The sequence below is a fragment of the Nannospalax galili genome, unplaced genomic scaffold, assembly GCF_000622305.1.
Source record: "Nannospalax galili isolate Female #2095 unplaced genomic scaffold, S.galili_v1.0 scaffold366, whole genome shotgun sequence".
NCBI lineage: Eukaryota > Metazoa > Chordata > Mammalia > Rodentia > Spalacidae > Nannospalax > Nannospalax galili.
Genome location: NW_008355168.1, coordinates 1,790,403 through 1,811,522, shown reverse-complemented (window position 1 = coordinate 1,811,522; position 21,120 = coordinate 1,790,403). Strand labels below are relative to the sequence as shown.

Sequence of the window (21,120 nt, the reverse complement as noted above, 5' to 3'; positions counted from 1 at the left end):
ATATATGAAACCTCAATTAAGTTATTTAATTGAGATTGTGTACTCTCTCATTTAAAGGATGTACTTTATGGCATGTTTTATGTGTCTGAATTACCACTATCATTAATCTTACACTTTAGGGCCATTATTAAGTAAATTTATTAAACACAAACACTGGGGACCATGACAGTTTATCTGATGCCCATGGCAGCTCCCAAGCAATAGACGTAGCTATGCATACATCGCACCAAAGAGTGATTAATGTCTTGAGCAGAACAGACCAGAAAACAAGAGTTTCACCTCTCTATTCAGGATGCTGCATGGCTTAAAACTTCTGAGTTGTATGATTCTGGAATTTTCCCTTAATATTTTCAGATCACAGGAAAATGATATATAGGGGTGTCTTAGTTTGTTTCTCCATTGCTGTGACAAAACACTCTGACCACTACCAACTTGGGGAGGAAAGGGTTTATTTGTCTTACATCTCCCAGATAGCAGTTCATCAGGGAGCCCAAGGTAGGAACTCAGGGCAGGAACCTGGAGGCAGGAGCTGGAGCACAGGCCAGGAAGGAACGCTGCTTACTGGCTTGCTCCCCTGGCCCCTGCTTAGCCTGCTTTCTTATGCAACACAGGCCCACCTGCCCAGGGGTGGCACCACTCACAGTGGGCTGGGCCCTTCCACATCACTCAACAATCAAGAAGATGCCTCACAGACATGGTCACAGGCCAGTCCAATAGAGGCAATTCCCTAATTGAGGCTCTCTCAACCCAGGTGTGTCAAGTTGACACTAAAGCTATCCAGCACAAGGGGGAACTACTGTATATACTAAACTTATTGCTTGGGCAAGAATCAACAACCTACTAATTGCACACATCTAGACATGCTGAGAGCACCTGACTTCAGATGGCACATTTAACACAGGTAAGAAAGAGGCAGCATTCGACAGCATCAGCCATTCCACTAGAGAGCCAGCTTCTAGCATCATTCCTTATAGCCTATGAATATTTATAGAGGATTCAGAGATGAGGAAAGTGATCAGTGCCTGAAGCACGGTGGAGATAAAGTGCCACTGAGTCTGGAAACAGAGGTAGCCTCTGGCCTGGGCCCAGGGATGGCAGGAGCTTCGGCAGTGGCCCAGCCTTGTTCTCTGAGTAGAACCTGGACATCCATCCGCATGTGCTTTACCTACCCCACCTACCCCCACAGAAAAGGCTTCCTAGTTTTTCTCTTTAATTTCAATAGTGAGATTCCTCATGCATACACTCCTAAATTAACACTGACCTCAATACCCCATGGTTTGCAGGCTATGGTAATTGACTCTACCTTGTATTAAAACTACAGATACCATCTACCTGTCCATTTTGCCTGTATCCATTTGCAGTTAATCTAAGATGAGGATAAAGCACTTGCCTTAACTGCTATCTGAATACTGATAGATTTGAAAGCTCGATGCTCTCCTGAGTTAGCACTATGAAAGCTCAAAGCAGCTCTAGAATTTCATGAGATCAACTGAGAGATGGTGAGCTGCTGTGCTCAGAGACACAGCAGGACCCTCCCAACACCTAATCCAAGAGCATCCAGAAAGTTATGTCACCTCTAAGAATTTGAAGCCCCAGGCTTTCATATCATCAGTTTTTTTCCAACTGAGTGATAAGATTGGTGAACAGAAGATATTGGCAAATTAGGACAGGGCTTTTAGACTAGACTGTCTCTGTAGATGAATGTTGGGAAATCATTAGTTCAGTCCCTGGAGGACCGGTAGCAAAGCCCGAATTATTTGGGTATGTCACCCCTTGTCAGTTTAGCCATGGCTTCACCCACATACTTTGTGATTGTCTCACAGAAATGGTAGGGACCAAGTATGAGAGAACATGAGTGATTTCTTTTGAAGAATATTTAGGCAGTATGTGCTGACAGCAGCCAGTGACGGTGCAGCTCTCTCAGACCTGCTCTGCAGGGTGTGCCACCACCAAGAGTGCACAAGTCCTGGCGGTTTGCTGGGGACACTAACCTCTGGTCCTACCCCAACCAACAGATGAGACTGTATTCTACAAAGATCTCAGATGACTCATCTGCAAACTAAGTTTAGGAATTTTCAATTAAGGACTCAGTGACTCTCAGATTTGGCTGGAGGTTTAGAATCACCCAAGAGAGGCTTAACCATCACTGCGCTCAGGCCTCTCTGGTGTAACTGGCTCAGAATCCCTTATGGTGGAAGGAGGTAACGGCAGGTCTTAAAGCTTTTCAGGTGTTTCTCTAATTCAGCAAATGCTGGGAACAGTTGCACGGGGGCAGCCTCCGGCTTGGGCCCACTTTCACTTTGACCTCCCCAAGCATCTGCAATCCATGCTGGGATGTTCACTTACCCACCTGCATCCTCTGGCACTGTGTTTTACATCAGGCATAAAGCATTTCAGCAGCCTGAAGTCTGGAACAGAAATTTTTTGACCTAATTTCTCCAAACTGTTTTATTTTTAAAAATCTATACACTTTCAAAAACCTCATGAAACCAACAAGTAAAAATTAACATGAGTTTTGAAACACAATCTAAGTTCAAATCCATAATTCTGTTTAAGGTTACTTTATATGAGAATGCTTCCTAAAATAAAACGGTGACTCTACTGTATGCCCTCACCGTGTCTGAAGAAAGTGAGTCTGCGGTCATGTTGGAAATGGAACCTCCTGGAAATTGACCCCCATGTTTTCCCCTTGATCCTGAACTGCTGTCCATCTTGAAAGAAGCTGAGATACCAAAGATAAAGACTGTGCAAGGTTGGTTAGAGTCAGAGTCAAGTGGTTCATCTACTTACAGTGAATTATCAATGCACCTGGTCATTACATTGTTATTAGTACTGAGAAATAGAAGTTATCTGAAACTGTCAATGAACCTTATCCCGAGTCCAGTCATCACAGCCAAATAAAAGAGGAGAAACTCAGGGAATGGATGCTTTTGGAAGTTCTCATCAAGAAATTCTAATGGATTTCGAATTGGATATTTAAGATTCCCCCTGCTCTGATTTCTCTTGGTTTCCTGCCTGAAACTTGTGCCTGACTACTCCTGCCTTAGTTCTCCTTCACATCTCCCAGGCACCAGCCAAGGACTTTCTTTTCTCTCTATAGTTATACTTTCGGGGTCTTTTAGGTAGACCCACTGAGGGGATACCCCAGTTGCCACACCCTGGGTCCCTACTCAGTATGGAAGAAGCCAGAAAGACCAATGTCCTAATTCTCTATTGTCAGGGTTACCTCTTCAAAGGGAAGATAAAAACAGGAGGTAGAAATTGTCTAGGCAGTTTAGGGAAAAGACCCCAAAAGAACAATGACCAGTTTCTTTCTGGCTGAGAGCTAGGGATGCCAGAACTATCTAATCCAAAAAAAGTGTCTCTAGTTCTGCTATATCTAGAGGCCAGGGAGGCCAGTAGAGGGTTCTGTTTTTGTTGTTGTTTTGTTTTGTTTTTCCATACTTCTCTCTTTTTCCTAACGTAATATCCTGTTCCTGGAAGACACAACACACTGAGGACCGGAAACTTGACGGACAGGGACACCTGGAATGGAGGTTAGACTGACAAGCTCATCTTCCCATGTTCTCCTTGTACTATGCTTAGTTAACTGTTGTCTCCAAAGACTCTTACAGAATCACCTAACTGAGCAACCCGTACGATTGCCTCTACCTGAGACCAAATGAAGGCTCTGTTCTGCTCCATGCCACCTGAGAACTCCTTCCCAGCTAAAAGAAAAAGGATGCCCATTCCTTTTTTAATGTCTTCAGGGTCTGGAATGATGAGAAACAGAAGTCCTCTGAGACTGCTAATGAACCTTATCTACCTCCTAACTGCTGCTAATCTGCCTCTGAAACTGCAGCGGACCCTTAGATTCTCTTCTACCTCCAGGACTGTGGGAGACTGGCTGTTGCTCAGGGTACCTGTCCCGTTTGAGAAAGGGCCTCCACAGAATGAGACATGTAGACCCCACAGCTGCATTCGCATCCACTTCCTCACGCCCGAGACACATATTATCAAGACAAGGGAATTTGGCCAGATGGCCAGCTCTCCTCATGCACAACATGGCTGCCTCCATCCAGCGGGAGGGCGGCTGTCACTTGCTGAGTTATAATAGAAAATAGTCTTGTCCTGTTGAAGGTCTGGCATCAATCTATATTCCTGACTCTGTTTTCCTTCCCGCTCATTAGATTTAATAGTTACCAAATTCAAGACTTTCAAAGCTGAACAGTGTTACAGTAGCAAACAGCCCCATAAGAGAGAACTGTTCAATAAAATAAGAATCTATGGCCTGAGTAGAGCCTTAACTTTGCAGTTTTGCTGGCCATAGGACTATCCCTAGAAAGGTGGCTTCGCCTTGAAACATGTTCAAGAGACAGGAATAGCTACTGCACTGATGAAATGGTGAAGTTTTCCTGCCCAGAATCCCCACCACTTAGCGCAGTGATTCTGGACTGGGCCACAGACACGTGACCCTATGTAAGTCTGCCTGCTTCTACCTGAGTCCATTCTTACATTCTTTTAAGCCCGAGACTAAAAACCATGACGGGGATCCCAGCCAACAGGATGTCTTTACAGAACAGCAGGAAGGCTATGTAAGAGTCAGAAGGCGGCTTTGGGAAGAAAGGCAGGTGTGCGAGAGCTGAAGATATAGAACTGCTTTGTAGAGGAGAAGCTGAAGTGTGACTTAATAACACTTGAGACACACAGGCAATGAGGCAATTTGGCCAGATGGCCAGCTAGTTTCCTATGCTTCTAGGAGGGAAGCGGAGGGTCCTGGGGCAGGCCTTTAGAAGAGAGACACTAACAACCCCAGATGCTAAGGCATGCTGACTGTTTGCAAGCAGGTGGCTGCAGGACTTAGGGTTCAGCAACCTTAATTCCAGTGTAACAGGGAAAGGCCTTCAAAATAGGCTATGGGACATAAAGGGAATGGAATTGCTCCGAAACAACTGGATAAGATGGTAAGTCTGTGAACTTCTAGACAGGATTCTATCTCTGAATACACACTTGTTTTAAAATCAAAATTCTTAAATAGTAAACATCAGGATTCATGGAATTATGAATTAACGTCCCCTTTGTGTTCAAACAAGACACAGTAAATGCTCTTTGACAGCTTAAGTTTTCAGTTGGTTCCTGCCTCCCTGCTCACCAACACTGGATGAATCGGATTTACTGACTGAAAGTGGAGCCCAGTTGTTCAGGTTTCTGCTGCTCTACTGGCCCAAAGCAAGAAGATGCTACCGATTAGCGGTTTATATCAGCCAAGAAATAATCACCGAGGGAACTGGTGAGTGGCCTTCAGCCTGGTTCCCACTCTCAGTGATGTGCACTGAGCAGGTAGCAATCACTCCTGCCGGTGACCAGGTACTCCCTGCTTCCGGAGCCCTCCCTTACCTCCATCAGGTCTGCAGCCATCCCTCAGTAACAATAGGAATTGCTGCAGCCAAAAGGCATTGAAAAGGCTTAGTAGGATCCCCTTAATCTCCCCTTTGTAATTCATAATAAACAAAATGCTCTTGAAAACCTTAGGTAAATTTAAAGCCATAAATTCCTAAATGTACTCAACAGACAACTGAAAATCTCTTAGTGGGAAATACTTCACCAGAGAAGGAGCTTCTCTGCAGGCAATAGAGTAAAAGAAAAAGAAAAAGACAGAAAGTTTGTGCTTCTGTTTTTCTTACCAACTTGCTAGCTGCCCGCCACAGGACAATTTATACAGCAGAGCAGCTTACTGAGAAATGAACTTCGTAATTTCCTGGACTCACTTTATAAGAATGAACATTGTATTCCACTGCATTCTGAAAATACAACTAAACCCAGAGGCCAGGCCTTCCCTCCCCAGGACCCAGTGAAGAAAAGCCTCATGATGGTTCCTGAGAGATAAAGCGATCTGAATGTCCAAGGATGTGCCTCGTGTCAGAAAGGCAACTGGCTCTTTCAGGACTAGGGAAAAGCAGGGTCTTAAGTATGAAGAGAGTCCTGGGCAGCTTGAGAACAGTGTGTGGAGGTAGTGGGACTTGACATGGAGAGGCTCATACCCTCAGAGGAAGTGTCTGACCTGCACAGCCTGCGTCGGTAAACAGGTGACACAGACCATAAAGAAGTCAAACCAAACAGGGTAAAAACCAGTCTTAAGGCTGGTGTAAAATCTATAGATAATTCAAGAATAAGAATATAACTTGAGGGACTGGAGAGATGGCCCAGGGGTTGAGAACACTGGCTGTTCAATTTCCAGCACCTACATGGCAGCTAGCAATCGTTCTTAACTCTGGTTCCAGAGGAATCCGGCGCCTTCTTCTGACCTCCTCGGGCATTGCACAAGGGGGCACTTACACACGTGCAGACAATACACTCAGTCAAATAAAAAATAAAAATGGTAATTGTTTTTTTTTAGAAAAAGAATATAGCTTGAGATATTTGTTACCAATTATTTCAAGTCTAACCCTTACTTTATAAGTGACCTCTCAATTTCATAGACTAGAGGCTTTCAGGTTCCTGTCTTTGCTAGACGATTTAGGAGTCACAGCCAGTTTCTTCTGAATAGCAATGTGTTCTGTGTACACATCCTAAGACCTGACTGCCTCCTGTTGAAGGTTTCAAAGTAAGCACAGGAAATTGATTATTGTTGTTCTATCTGTAGAAGTTAAATAACTTCCAGGAAAAGGGCATAGGGACATTGCAAAAGCTGCTGAAATCCCACCCCAAAGAGAGGGGTGAGAAAGGTGATTGTTAAAAGGACCTGTGACTATTATTTAAGACAGCAGCTGTACGGCTAAAACCCTCAGTTCTGGCCAATTATTGTTCTTGTGTCTTTATTTCAAATACAGGAAAACAACATTTTGTCTAATCACTGCTCCAAACCCTGTGGTCCAGGGGACAAAAAACACCACCAAGAGAACCCAACACCCAGCACTGACACACTGAAGCCCTAGGGACCGAGTAGTCCAGGGACTGGTTGCCACGACTCCTGTCCAAAGGGCACCATGGAGCAATCGTTGCGAGAGAAGAGACCTGCCTGCCACGGGCTACCTACCCCTCCCAGGCAGATATTTCAGCTCCTCTAAGCCTCAGTTCCCACAACGGAAAATGAGATGCTCTACAGTTCTACAATCTATTTCTTGTATTTATACAAAGACATCAGAACAAATGCACCCATTGAAAGATGCCTCAGAACATGCAAGCTCTCCTCGTTTAACAGAAAGGCAATGCTATGAAGAGCTGCCTGCTTGACAAACTGTTGTTTGCAGCTTTTAAAATGAGTATCTAGCCAGATTATGTCAAGCAAACCAAATAACCTGAATCAGATGATGGACCTGCTAGGCTATAGAAAATCTTATATGCAGATAGGAGATGCTGACGGAACCTGGAGTGCATAAATTATTCAACATTGTAGTTTATGTAACTTTCAAACAGACCTAGAATACCCTGATCTTTATTCATTCCACAGAGAACTCAAATAAGCAACTCTGCGTCTGGCATGGAAATTCAAGGGAAAGTTTCTGAGGCTCTGTCTCTCTCCTTTACAACAGGATGAAGAAGAGAACCAGCATGATTTCAAAAGACTGTACAGTAACTACACCTACACACACAGAGGCTGGGTGGCTGAGGACACGGCTTGTCTGTCCCCATTCCCTTACGGTTCTCTGTCCATACAAAGGAGAAGTAACTGATTTAAAGATTATAAGTGTCTGCTGTCATGTTATTGCTACTGACCCTTAGTGGGAGCACTGGAGTTTGAACTGTTCTGCTCAGGAAGTGAGAAAAAAAATCAGCAAGTCATTTCATGGAGCATTAGTTATCACTAGCGATCAGAGAAAAATCCTAGAATCCTGGGTCTTAATTTGTGCTTTCAATTCTGTACGATTGTGCAGGACACAAGTGACTCACCTCCAGACCTGTCTCTTCATCAGTCACATGGCAGCAATAATAGTTCACACATTACTATATTTCATGCATCAAAAAGCACAGAGATTAAACAATGAGTGTGATGCTTCTCTATAATACCTTACAGTCATCAGCTTTGGTTATTGATTTTATTATTAAGCTAGACACAGCCTACTCATGTCTACATAGTTTTACCACAACCAGGAGTTTTTAAATGTTAGGAATTTTCATTTCATTGTGGAGGAATGATCAGACTTTTTGAAACTTAATTCTTGGAAATGTCGTGACTGTAGAATAACTTTCACTAGGTGTACACAATCAGCTCTCATTGTTCATGGCAGATTTTGTAGAGCCGCCAGGATTGCTGAACTAGTCAGCAAGGAACCGGTGCTATTAGAAGAACGAGGCTGTGCTCCAATAAGCTGGTGATCAGGGCATCAATGTACAACTTTTCCTACGTGAGTTTGCCTCAGACCCATTGTTTCATGCATACGGTCGCCCCCATTAGCTCTGAGCTCACCGCCAGTGGCACTCCGAGTCCTGAAAGAGCCTCATACACTGTGCGTGTTTTCTCCGTAAGAGTCATATCCGCCCTCTTTTCCTGGCGCACGCACACAAACACTGGGGCAATTATAAATGGCAGAGTCACCAGGAAGAAATCACAGCCGAAAGATTTTGCCTTGAATATAATTCAAAAAGGACACTGTTGACAGGTGACAGCTGAAACCAGAAGGCACAGTGTTGCCTCATTCAGCTTCAATGGAAACTGGGTACATGGGGGCGACACAGATCTCTCAGCGTTCTGTACATGTGTGGGAATGACTGCGATGTGCCATGGGGGTGCTTTGGCTGATGAGGATGCATTTTAGTGTATTAGTACTCAAATAATGAGGGCTGGTGTGCATGCATGTATACGCTTACATGTTTTTGCGTGAGGCAATCTGTTCATTCTGTATTTAGCTGTGTGACAGGCCCTACATTAAGTTTTTCTGCACGAATCTTCTGCCCTACTGTATTCATCCTACCAATACATTTGAGGGCTGACACCTCAATAATTGAATGCTAGAAAGCAAACCTTGTCGAAGGCTGCAAGGTAAAACCAGGCCTGACTGCAGAGGCTGTGCTTGCGCCTGGTGTTGTAATGTACCACCTTCTTACCACAGAAGACAGTGAGCAGCCATGTTGCTTTGTACCAACTTGGAAAACCACTGTCTTTGAAGTTTCATCAAGGTTAACCATCTGGAAATGAACCCGTAGACTTTTAAGCATCTATCACTATTCTAATGTTTGATTTCAGGTTTTGCACATCCAACAAATTATTCAGTGTGCTAAAAATTGTGCCAAGAACTACAGCAATAGACCACAGAGATAACACCACAGGGACTGTTCACGTGTTTTCAAGCACATTGAGACAGGCAAAGCCCTTCAGCAACTTCAAAGTTGGAAGGGTCAAAAATGAAAGAAAGGTTATTGCTAACTTAAATGTCAAGCTAATGATGTTTGGGAATTATGTAAAATATTGGGCTCAATGTCCACATTTCTGTGAGTCATAGATGCAGCCATGACACAGGGTTAGTAAGAGAGAAGGCATCAACAGGAGGGATTAGGCTCTCCTGCAGTAGCAACCCTCAGCCCCACAGTATCACAGTGAGGCTTATTTCTTGATTTCATATCCTCTCCTATTTCATAGCCTGGTCTTAAAGCACTATGCATTATACTTACAACCAGTTGCCTGTCTAGGGTAAGATGTAAGTAAGTTTCAGATAAGTAATGTCTTTGCCACAAAAACTAATGAACCTTCTAGTTAATCCACATTACAACACCTATTCAGATTGTGTATGCAAAATCTTAAATTTTCACTTCAATTTCTAGTGGAACAGAGGGCAGAACACAGAGGACACCTGGAAAGATATTTCCCATGTTTCAGACTTCCTGCCTGAACCCGAGTCCTCTGCAAGAGCAGTCAGTGCTCTTAATCGCTGAGCCATCTCTCCAGCGCCCCCCAACTACTTTTAACCCATGTGTAGTGGTACATGCTTTTAATTCCAACATCAGGAGGCAGAGGTAAGTAGATCTCTGTGAGATCTGGGTCAGCCTGCTCTACATAGCAAGTTTGAGCCCAGGTAGGGCTATAGGGAGACCCTGACTCAAAAAATAACTACATATATACAAATACACACACACACACACACACACACACACACACACACACAAACGATATTTTCTTCAGAATTTTAAGTAGGAATTGAGTTTCATTCTTATGCTAATGACCTTGACTTTGCTTATATGGGTTTATTGGGGTTGGGGATCATTAGCCACAACACACAGTATCTGGACCTATGATGCTTGTCAGTTGACATCAGTTGAACATGGCACAGTCCTCCCATCCCTCTCCCCAAAAGTCCATGCCCTCCCAGAGTCTAAAAGACCATGAACTTACTTGGAAATTGGATCATTGAGCTTCAATAAGGTCACAGTGCATTACAGTGGGCCTTAAACCCAGCGACTGCTCTCTTGACAAAGGACAAGCAGGGAAGAAGGCCACAGGGCAAAGAAAGCAGAGATCGGAGTGATGGAGGCCAGTGCCTGGGGATCCTGGGAGGCGTCGTCCCTAGATCATGGAAGAGGCCATACAGCCCTGTCTGTGCCTTGATTTCAGACTTTTAGCTTCCAAAATGTGTAAGAATACATTTGCATTGCTTTAAGTATCTAATTTATCAGTTTATTTGTAATTATTGGGGTAATCCACGTGGCTGGCCTGGATCTTAGATTTTTGAAAAGAATTAAAAATCAGGAATTATGACTTGTTAAGATTTGGGTAAACTGAAAAAATATATATATACATATAAAATATATTTTTTGGTCTTTTTGAGACAGGGTATCCCTGTAGCCCTAGCTGGCCTGGATTTGCTATGGAGACCAGGCTGGCCTTGAATTCACAGAGATCTGCCTGCCTCTGCTTCCTGAGTGCTGGGATTAAAGGCGTGTGCCACCATGCCCAGCCATATATAATATTTTTAATTAATTCTTTGAGAATTTCATACATGCATACTGTGAACATATCTACCCCCTACTCCTCCCAGATATGCCACCCACCTTCCCATACCCTCCCAACTCCCTGTCTCCTGTTCCCCTTTTAAAATAACCCACTGAGTTCATTTTGTACTGCCTATATATTTGTGAGTATGTGGCCAACCTCTGGAGCATGGTAGAGGATTACGTCCTCGAAGAAAATTGAGTCTCCCTCCCCCACGAGCCATCAACTATCAATAACTCCTCAGATTAGAGTCGGGGGTGGAGACCCTGAGCTCCTTCCCTCTTTACACTGAAGTCTGGGAGCCACACTAATCTACAAATTTAGAAGGTAGATTGATGTTATGTCCATTTAACAGAATAATAATAGTAGGTTCACCGTGGGAGCTAGGAACTTCCCAACCGTGGCTTCTTAGACATATGTATATTACCAGACATGTGTTTTCTCCAGTGGAAGGGTCTTAAATCCAATCATAAAGTGGTTTGTTACCCCCATAACATTTGTGCCACTAATGTACCCATGGGCATATTTTGTGACATCAGTCATTATTGTAGTTCACAGGGTTCATGGATGGCTATGAATGTTGATTATTTCTCCCCCAGCAGTGTGCCTAGCACCTTCTGGTATCATGAAAACAAGTCATCAGTGCAGAATATTCCTGACCAATACCAGATTTATTTCTCTGCCCTGTTTTAGCCACTTTTCAAATGAGCTCATCCTTTTAGTTTACATAAGTGCCTGAATGTTAGACTTAGTAGGCCTTTGCTATCACTGAGGCCTTATAGTATATCTAGGGAAGTTCCTGACTTCTGTTAGCCAGAAACACAGTATTTTGTATTAGAACCAAAGTAATTATGTTTCCAGAACCACCTTGTTTCTCTAGATTCTTACCTCCTACCCTCCTACATTATTGACCTTGCTATAAAATGGCTGGGCAAGAGAGACGTATATGCATCACCTGACATGCTTCAACTCACCACTTCCTGATTATCAACCATAACTGCCAACTGAGAGCCAAAAAGACAACTTTCCAATGCCCTTCCCACCTCCCTTCCTCTAAAAGAGAACCCCCTACTCTCTCACCTGGGCCAAGCTCTCCTTAGAGTACCTGCCACACTGCTGTCTGCCTGACTGTGGTGTTAAGGGTTCTTCTAATGAATGTGTTACTCAAAAGACTGTCTGCCTCAGCATCTGCCTTGAACCCCAAATTCAAAGCCTTTTAGCTCCTTCCAAGGCAAAGCCATTGGTACCCCAACTATTGTGCCCTAGTTATTTGTTTATGGCAGATTTTTCCCTATGTAGCATAGCCGATCCTTAAACTCAGAGTCCAATTTACTTCTGTCTCCTGAGTGCTGAGATTATAGATGTCTGCTTTCAAGTCCTATATTCCTGTTCTTTTTTGAGACTTATTTTTATTATTTTTTACGTGTGTGTGTGTGTGTGTGTTTGTGTGTCTGTGTCTATGTCTGTGTCTGTGTGTCTGTGTGTGGCTATGTGCACATGAGTACAGGTGCTCTAGGAGGCTAGAGGAGTTAGAACCTCCTGTAACTGGTGTTGCAGGTAGTTTTGAGCCCCTTGACATGGGTGCTGGGAATTGAACTTCTGTCTTCTGGAAGAACAGTAAGTGTTCTTAGTCACTGAAACATCTCTCCAACCCTGTTTCTGTTCTTTTTAAAAATACATTTTATTTATTATTTTTATTTTATATGTGTTTTGCCTGTATGTACGTGTACCACATGTGTGCCTGGGGCCCACAGAGGTCAGAAGAGGGCATCAGATCCCCTGGAACTAGAGTTAAGGGTGCTTGAGAGCTGCTGTTTAGGTGCTTGACACCAAACCCAGGTCCTCAGCAGTAGCAAAGGGCTCTTACGCACCCAGCTCTCTCTCTAGCCCTGTGTTTCTGTTCTTGCTTGTTGCCTCTCCAGGACACAGCTCTCCACCTCTCTTCAGTTACCACTCAGTCTGCACCCCAGTCTCCCCACCCCCGCATACTCCTGAATAAGGAACCATCCATTCCTTAGCACTGAAGAATGACTCAGTCTGTCTTCGGATCACACTGTGTTGTGACACTAGGGCCAGGAGGATGGAGGCATTCCGGTTAGCACACAGGCAGCCCGAAGAAACAGCAAAAAACCCCTCCCTGCTGAGTCGGCATGTAACAAACAGCATGCTCAGAAAACATGCATGGCATGGTTCACCAAAGCCCAGCCACGGGGTAAATGTCCTAAACCCTCACATGACATTTGCCAATGAGCTTGCAATCCCTCCCAGAGATCCAGCCCACTTCCTGGCATGGAAGTGCTCTTTCTTAACAAACCGTCTCTGCTCCACATTATCCATGTGTCAGTAATGCAATTCCTTGTTCCAGGACACAACAATCTGGACATCTCAGTAGGTTCCCACTGGATGCCAGTCCATGCAAAGAACAATGCGAGAATGCGTGATTTTAAAATTGCTGTTTGAGTTGATGGCTTGAGTTTCATTTTAAAAAAAGGAAAAAGAAAAAAAAACACAAAACTTTAATTTTGGCTTGGGATTAGCCCAGAATTTCTAACAATTTCTGAAAGGCTCTAAACACAGTTTTGCCATTTTATATTGTGTATTTACCTGAAGTGGTGTTTCCACAATGACAATTACAAAAAGTTCTAAAAATACTGTAGATGCAGTATGTCCTACTGTATCAAAAATCTGGCCAAGCTTTATTTTTTAATGTGAAAATAAACAAGCACATTCCCCCTCGTTAGTCCACAGATTCGTTTTCATTTTTAGTGCATGGTAAGAGTGTTGTTAGCAAAAACCAATGAGTCTTTCTGTATGAAACAGTATTTTTAAAATGAAATGGAGATCTTTTTTAAAGGTTAAAAACTCATTCAATTTTATGTCTTACAGGGTTTATACTGAGTTCAATATTGTATAACTGTATTAATTCAACTGTGAACCTAAAAATCTTATAGCCACTTTTGAAAGAAATATATCTTTGCTCTGGAAATTGTTATTGAGTATGTTAAAGTAATAATGAAATGCTTCTAAAAAATAAAAAAATATATAAAAAAACCAAAACAACAAAAAACCCAAAACAAAACAAAAACAAAAACAAAAAACAAGAAAATGAAATGAGAGAGAGAGAAGGAGAGGGGCTACCCATAGCCTTAAGGAATAGGACATTTAAACCCAGACATCTATGAATTAATTGGTTTGAGATCTTGTGTAACATATGCTCAAATTAAAAATGAATGTATAATTTAAAAATATTGTCTGTATACCAAAGAATTGTTTTAAAGTCAATTTCTTTATGATTTATTATCAGTAAATGTTTGATTTGTATACCTACTTTGTGTATCGATGTACCCAGTCATCTAAAGATTTCTCAGGAGGGAAGGGGTTCCGAGTCGGACACTGTTAAGCCCTGTTGCATACCACACAAAACAGGCAGTGGGTCAAAGGTAGTCCTTGGCATATTTTAATAATCCTTGATCTAGATCAGTGTTCTCAACTGAACAAAGATTTATCTTCTAAGAAATATTTGTCAATGTTAGCATAGCAGAGCCTTCTGTCTCCCAGTAAAGATGTGTCTAGGCAGAGGTGGGTCAGCTGTGAAGGATAGAGTTCTTGTCTAGATACAGGATTTTTAAGAAAAACTGTCTTTCCCCACAAATCTCCATAGGCCCTACATCTAAGGCCTTACCTAACTCACCCCTTCATAAATTCTAACTTTGTGTGTATCTTGTCACATGTGTGGCTGAGTGTTTAAGTTCCTCCTTCTACGCAGGGAACTTCAGAGGAACAAAAGTTATCTTAATCATCTTTATATGCCCAAGACTCCAGAACCTTAAAAGCAAGGAAATCAAGTCTCTCAATCATGAACTCTCTTAAGGCAGATGCCAGGATGGAGGGATTCAGATGTCACAGAAGAGCTGCTCCTGTCTCTTGCATAGGCATTTCTGTTCTAGCATGCCTGCTTTGTGTGGGGAAGCACTCAGCTTAAGGCCCAGGCTCACTGCTTCCAGCCAGAAAGCCTGGTGGGCCTGGGACTGCTGGAGGTCCCTACTGGGGGCTCCTTTCAGGTCACGCAGCCCAGCTTCTGGGGGCCATCCTTAGAACTATCAGCTACAAAACACCGGACCACTTACCAAGCTCAGGTTCAGAAATGGCTCAGAAGCCTATGAGGCTAGGGTGATGAAGGCCACCAAAACAGTCAGCCAGCCAGGGCTGCATTTACTCTGTCCCCATCTCAGCTGACAAATCTGTTGAGGACTGGTGATTTCTAGTTCAGATTGCCTCCCCAGACTCCAGACTTCCTCCCACTCTAACCCTACTGAGCTGATCCCCAAAGCATGCTTGACTATTTTGATTCATCTTCTCCCTCGGGTCTCTGTGACCCTGCCCAGAAGCCTGCACTTTTACACCTGCACTGATCATCAGGTAGGAACTGACCACCAGGTTCTATGTTTCTGTCTCTCGCTGTCATGAAGAACATGGCAGTCAAGCTTCTCTCTGGGACTGTGGCAGATTCCAGAGAGACTATGGTGGTATAGTTCCCTCATGAGGAGAGTTTACAGACCAACTGGCCACGTAAACTCAGTGGATTAGCCTTGAAGGACAGACAACAGAACGGCTCGTGTGCAAAATTATCTGTCCCAGAGTGAGGTTCAGAACGAAACAAGGAAGAATACCTCTATTTCCGGAATGGACAGAGCCATTCATGGTGCCCCAACGATGTGGCTGATGCTTCTTGAAGTTCTGTGATTATGTTAATAAGCTCATGACAAATCTTTGACATACTTATTATGCAGACTAGTAAAATGAGGTACGGGAAAACTAAATCTTCAGAGGATCAAGACTAGGACCCAGCAGTGTCTGAATCTAAGTGTGTTCACTGAGAGGTCTGGAGACATTGAGGCATGTCAGCAACCAGTGGAGTCCTATGCAGGGTTTTGAGGGATGGGAGGTATTTAGATCCACAACATGTACTAGGAAGAGCATCTCGGATGTGGAACAGCCATGGGGAAGGCACACTGGGGAATGATGATTCCGAAGCTGCTCAGACCACTTGAGAATGTTTATTGAGATACGAGATGCTGAAGAGTTGAACAGAAAGCTTTCACATAGCAGGAAAGCAGCAAGCATATTAATGAATGAGTAGCAGCCGATGGCTGTACTGTAAGAGGCTGACAGGTGTATCTGAAGAGAAAGACCTCAGCATGAAGACGGTCTCAGCATCCCCTGAACTCAGGCTTGGCTGACCCTGAGTTATATCTGTGAGTCCCCAAGACAACATGTCCCCAAGGAAAATCCAGTCAATCAACTACTTGTTCAGGCCAGTTATCAGCTTTCATGGCTCCTACAACAAATTATCACATTTAATGGCTTCAGTAACATAGATTTATAATTTTATCATTCTGGAGATCAGAACTGCAAAATGGGCCCGACTGGCTAAAATCTGACAACCCCAGACGAGAGCCCTGGCCTTCTCCAGCTCGCAGAGCCTGCATCCTCCCAGCTCCTCAAGGCTGGCCCAGTGCTTCCACGACAGCGCTCTGACACTGACCCTCCTACCTCTCTTTCAATTTGGAATGTTCGTGATTAGAATGGATTCATTTGCATACTCCAGAATAATCTCATTTCAAAGTTGAGTTAGCCACTCTAATTCCAACTGAAATTTTGATTCCCCCTGACATATCACACATATATGAAGGTCCTAAGGTCAGGATGTAAACATCTTCGGAGATCATTATTTCACCTCCCAAAGCCTGTAATCCTGCTCTCAGAGCTTCTGGTGTCTAACATGACTCAGGAATCATGTCACACAGCTGCGGGCTCAGTGCAGCAGGGAGGATCATCTACACAGGAGCCCAAGGGGAAACCACACGCAGCTCACAGCCCTCATGATGTCTCAGGCCCTGTCTCGTACTAATCCTCTCCCCTGACTCACTCTCCCCACAGGTGGGGTAAGAGAGGCCTGGGTGCAACAACTGAGGTCTGTTTATGGGCTTCCAGCTTTGCTGTTCGTTTCTCCTCTGGCACCAGGGATGGGTCTATACTCTACAGACCCAGGCTGTCTTTGGGATCCTAATTCTGGTACCTTGTTCCTTGTTTTCCTGAGTTTCTCCCTTGAAAATGGCTTACTGCTTCAATTCGCCAGTCCATGGCTTGGCTCCTACTTATTGGGGATCTCTTTCTTTGTGAAAGGCTTACTTACTACCCAGAGCCTGGCTGTCCTTTTAACTCCATGGCCCTCCCCATCCCTAAGTCACTAGACTTCCCCTTTTATGCTCACCAGCACTGCTCCAACTTCCTGCAAGCTCAAGGTCCAGAGAACATGGCTCAGAAAGGCTGATCTCAGAGACACGACCCAATAGCCTTTGTGTTCTAGACAAGGCAGCAGATAAAAAACTCTGAACACATGTATCAAGAACTGTAAAAATGGCAAGAGAAGGATGAGAGGACTGGGGAGGAGCATCAGACTACAAAAATATGCAACTAACTTGGGTGGCATTGAGCCTGCATGCCTGTCTCCACCTCTAAGAAGCTCTCTTCTTCCATTCTGTGCGTCTATAGACAGGAGGCATCTGGCTGAGAATCTCAGACTTGGAGAGACTTGAAACCTCATCTAGGTGAAACACTGATTGGTTCTGAAGCCTCTGTTGGGAAGGCCCCAGGAAGCAGTCATTCGGCCTCTGCATCAACAGCTCACTCTCTCTGTCTCTGTCTCTCTCCCCACTCACAGACATATGCATGCACGTGTGTGTGTGCATGTGAGCGCATACACACACACACATACACACACATCTCTGAATATCAAAAAACTCTTCCATGTATTGAGTTCCTATCTCCTTAATGTTCTGCCTACTCCCTGGTTATACCTGTTATGTCCAGGCACACACAGGTATGTGTACATCACACGCACAAACATACTCATGAACACAAATACTCGTGTTCCTCAATTGTAGCTCTTTCTTACGCCATTTTTTCAAGAACTTGTCCAAAAGTGATGCGTCATGCACACATAACAGCTCCTGCTTCCTTTACTTGTCCTCCAAGAAGAAGATTTTCATGGCGCTTACTTGTTACAGTTTGGATAGTAAATTCTCCCAAAGGTCTGACCCACGCCCACCTCTCTAGCTGGAGGTGATGGAATTTTTAAGAGGTATAAGCTAACAAGAAATCTCTGGGCCATTAGGTCTTTGAAGGACAGTATAGGATTCCAACTCCTTTCTCTTCCACACCAGAGAAGGGCAATTTGACTCCACCACACCCCCCCAAGATGACGTCTTCCCTCCCCAGTAGAGGCCTAAATAAATGTGAATGTCCATTCATGGGTTAGGACCCCAAGCTGTGATCTAAAACCCCCCTGCCTTCTTTACACATTTGCCATCTCAGGCATCTGATAGAATGACGAACTGCTAACTACACAGCTATGTTTGACTCTTCATTTTTGCACAGTGCGGATTCTCTGGTCTCCACTGCAAAGGGTGAGACACAGCAGCATCAGGCCTGCAGGATCTGCTCCCTGAGGTCTCTGCCCTGTGAGTATGGAGCGGACCAGTCATTGCTTGTGTTTCTGTCTTCACAGCAGGGTCCCGGGCAGAGATGCTGAGACACAAACCAAGAAGACCCGGTTTCTGTTCTGGTGGCTCTGCCAAGCATTTGAGAAGATCTAGCGAACATAAACTCATTTGCAGATGGTCAACTCAAACTGCAGCAGGCCCTGATATGTGCTCTGTGGATCCCTGAGCAGAGAGCAGAGGCAGGTGGAGGAAAGAACGAATCTCAGGTCCTGATTGTTCATCATCATCAGATAAAGTACCTTAGAGAAGTGCTGAGTTGTGCTCCAATTATTCCTACCCAGAAATCACTGGCGTTTAAGAGCCTGTTGTTCGTGACAGGGCAGCATAAGAGGAGGTACTTGAGCAGAGGAGCTCCTTCTCTCTGCCATCATGATTCAGTTGGTTGGGTTTTATATGTCACTTTTTCCATTCTGTTTTCATTATAGATACAATTTCAAGCCAACCAAGCGATTAGGCAGAACAGTTCCAAGGTGTGCATGTGCACAGGGCAGTTCCAAGACTGAGCCCTCTGAGCACTGCTGCTGGGTACAGCTATGGTCAGCAAAGGAAAGCAATGATAGCTAGCTCCAGGCAGAGAACATCTGGAAACCAGATAGGCACTCTCCAGGGCCTCTGGGTTCTGGCCTTCTACTTACAGTAACTGGATTTGTGATTGAGGGCACTACACCCCAACCAATACCAAGTCCTGTTTTGTCTCTGCTGCTAGGTCCCCAGCCTAATACCTGTCTCTTAATTGATGGTCTTCTGCTAGTCTCTTAAAGGACTTCCCTTCCTCTTTCCCCAGAACATCAGGACTGCATTAAAGTCCTGCTGTCACCTAATGTCAGTGTCCTGTTTGATGACCGCATGCTCTATGTATCCACATGGTGTATGCTAGCTTTTGTCTTATCTACCTTCCAACTTTTATCTTGGGAACACCTCCCAGCTCCTATCTCTATGTAACCTTCTACCAAATGGCTGGAACCAACCCAAGCCCGAGGATCAGTTTAGTTTTCCAGTCCTCCAAATCTGTCTGTGGCTGCCATCCTCCAAGATCCTTTCTGGACAAAGCAGTATCGGGAGATGGACGAGAGGCTTGCTGAAGAAGGACTTTGTGAGCTGGATGAGAAAGAGGGAGTCTAGGCCATGAAGAGTGTGCCTCCATCAACCAAAGCTTCAAGCTGACAGTAATTCACCTCCTCTTCACCCTCATTCTGTTCTAAGCAGCATCCTGATTTTTGTAAGAACAGGGTCAAGTCAGCACCGTGGACAGTAAAGGACAAGCTGCTGGGTAAGGGCTGCATTTCAGATGAGTTTGATTTTGGAGAGAAGAGGGGAGGGGGTGGGGAGGGGGAGGGGGAAAAAGAGAAAAAAAGAGAAAAAGAGAGAGGAGACTGTGTCTATGTCAGTCTGTGTCTGAGTGTCTGTGTGTGTTTGTGTGTGTATGCATGTGTATACGGTTTTTTTATTAAATTTATTGATTGGGGGGCATGGAACAGTCACAGCACACATGTAAGGTCAGAGAATAAGTTCTCTTCTTCCATCATGTGGGTCCCAGGGATTGAACTCAGGTTGTCAGGCTTGGTTGCAAGTATCCTTAGCCACTGAGTCACCAGGACAGTCTCTGTCTTCAGAGTATACTGATAATGAACAACTTACCCTTGAGTTCTATGTACTATTTCTGGGAGTGTTTGAATTCAGGAAAATAACCTGGTACTTGGCTTCTTTGAGAATGGATACAAAATCACAAAGAACTATTTTAGGCATGTGATGATTTTTTTACAGAAATAATAATTGACCCATTTGCTAATCGACACGATAAAGAGAACACCCAGCTTCTCTTCTTCCATTACCGCCTCCTAAACTAAGTGTAACGGCACAAGTCACTTACGCAAAGAGAACACATCAGTCAGTTATTCATTCATGGGAAACAGATAAAAATTTTCTAGTGATTGTTTCTTTGAGGTGTCTATTTTAAGAGATTCCACACTGAGGTCAAAGGTGGGTACCAACCTTTCAGAGACCAAGAGTTTCAACTGAGTACTGCTTATCCGGGGCCAGATCATGCAGTGCCTCCTCCCCCTCCCTCCAAAAGCTTGCCTCCACATAAACTCATCCTACACCTGAATGTCACAGCCCCCTCCAGGAGAGCAGTGTGCTTTACTCTAACTGGAAAAGCAGAGTAAAAAGAGCAATGCTCTTCTCTAGATAAAAGAAGACATTTTCTCAAGAAAAACACTGGTGAAGTAAAAGTCAGGCATTGTTTCAGATGCTCTCTCTTTCCCAAAATACCACTAAAAAAATAATTATACCCATGATTTACGCACAATTCATTAGAGAGCAAGACAAAACGCACTACTAAATTTTAATTGCATTGCAAGAGTAGAAATAATGAAAAATATTTCCAAGTCTTTGGGATTATAACCCAGGCTGGAAACACCTTCACCACAACATAAATCTTGCCCAAATAGTTTTTGCATTACTAAATTATAGCAACATGTTAATTTAATGATTTGATAAACTTCTGACGATGTTCTTCCATTAAACATTTAGAAGGTCAAGTAATCTGATATCAATATTTAAGCTTTTTTACTGATGAAAGATAATGGGCTTGAATCACAGCTTCCCCTGTAATGACGACAGGAATGCCATTAAAAACTCACTTGTCTCTAC

At 43.9% G+C, this 21,120-nt stretch overlaps 1 protein-coding gene across 2 annotated transcripts in view; it reads right to left on the bottom strand.

The window, feature by feature from the left end:
* The window catches only part of Zmat4 (zinc finger matrin-type 4), a 396,947-nt gene that overhangs the window by 154,760 nt on the left and 221,067 nt on the right, over positions 1 to 21,120 (bottom strand). The gene's annotated exons all lie outside the window — the stretch shown is intronic.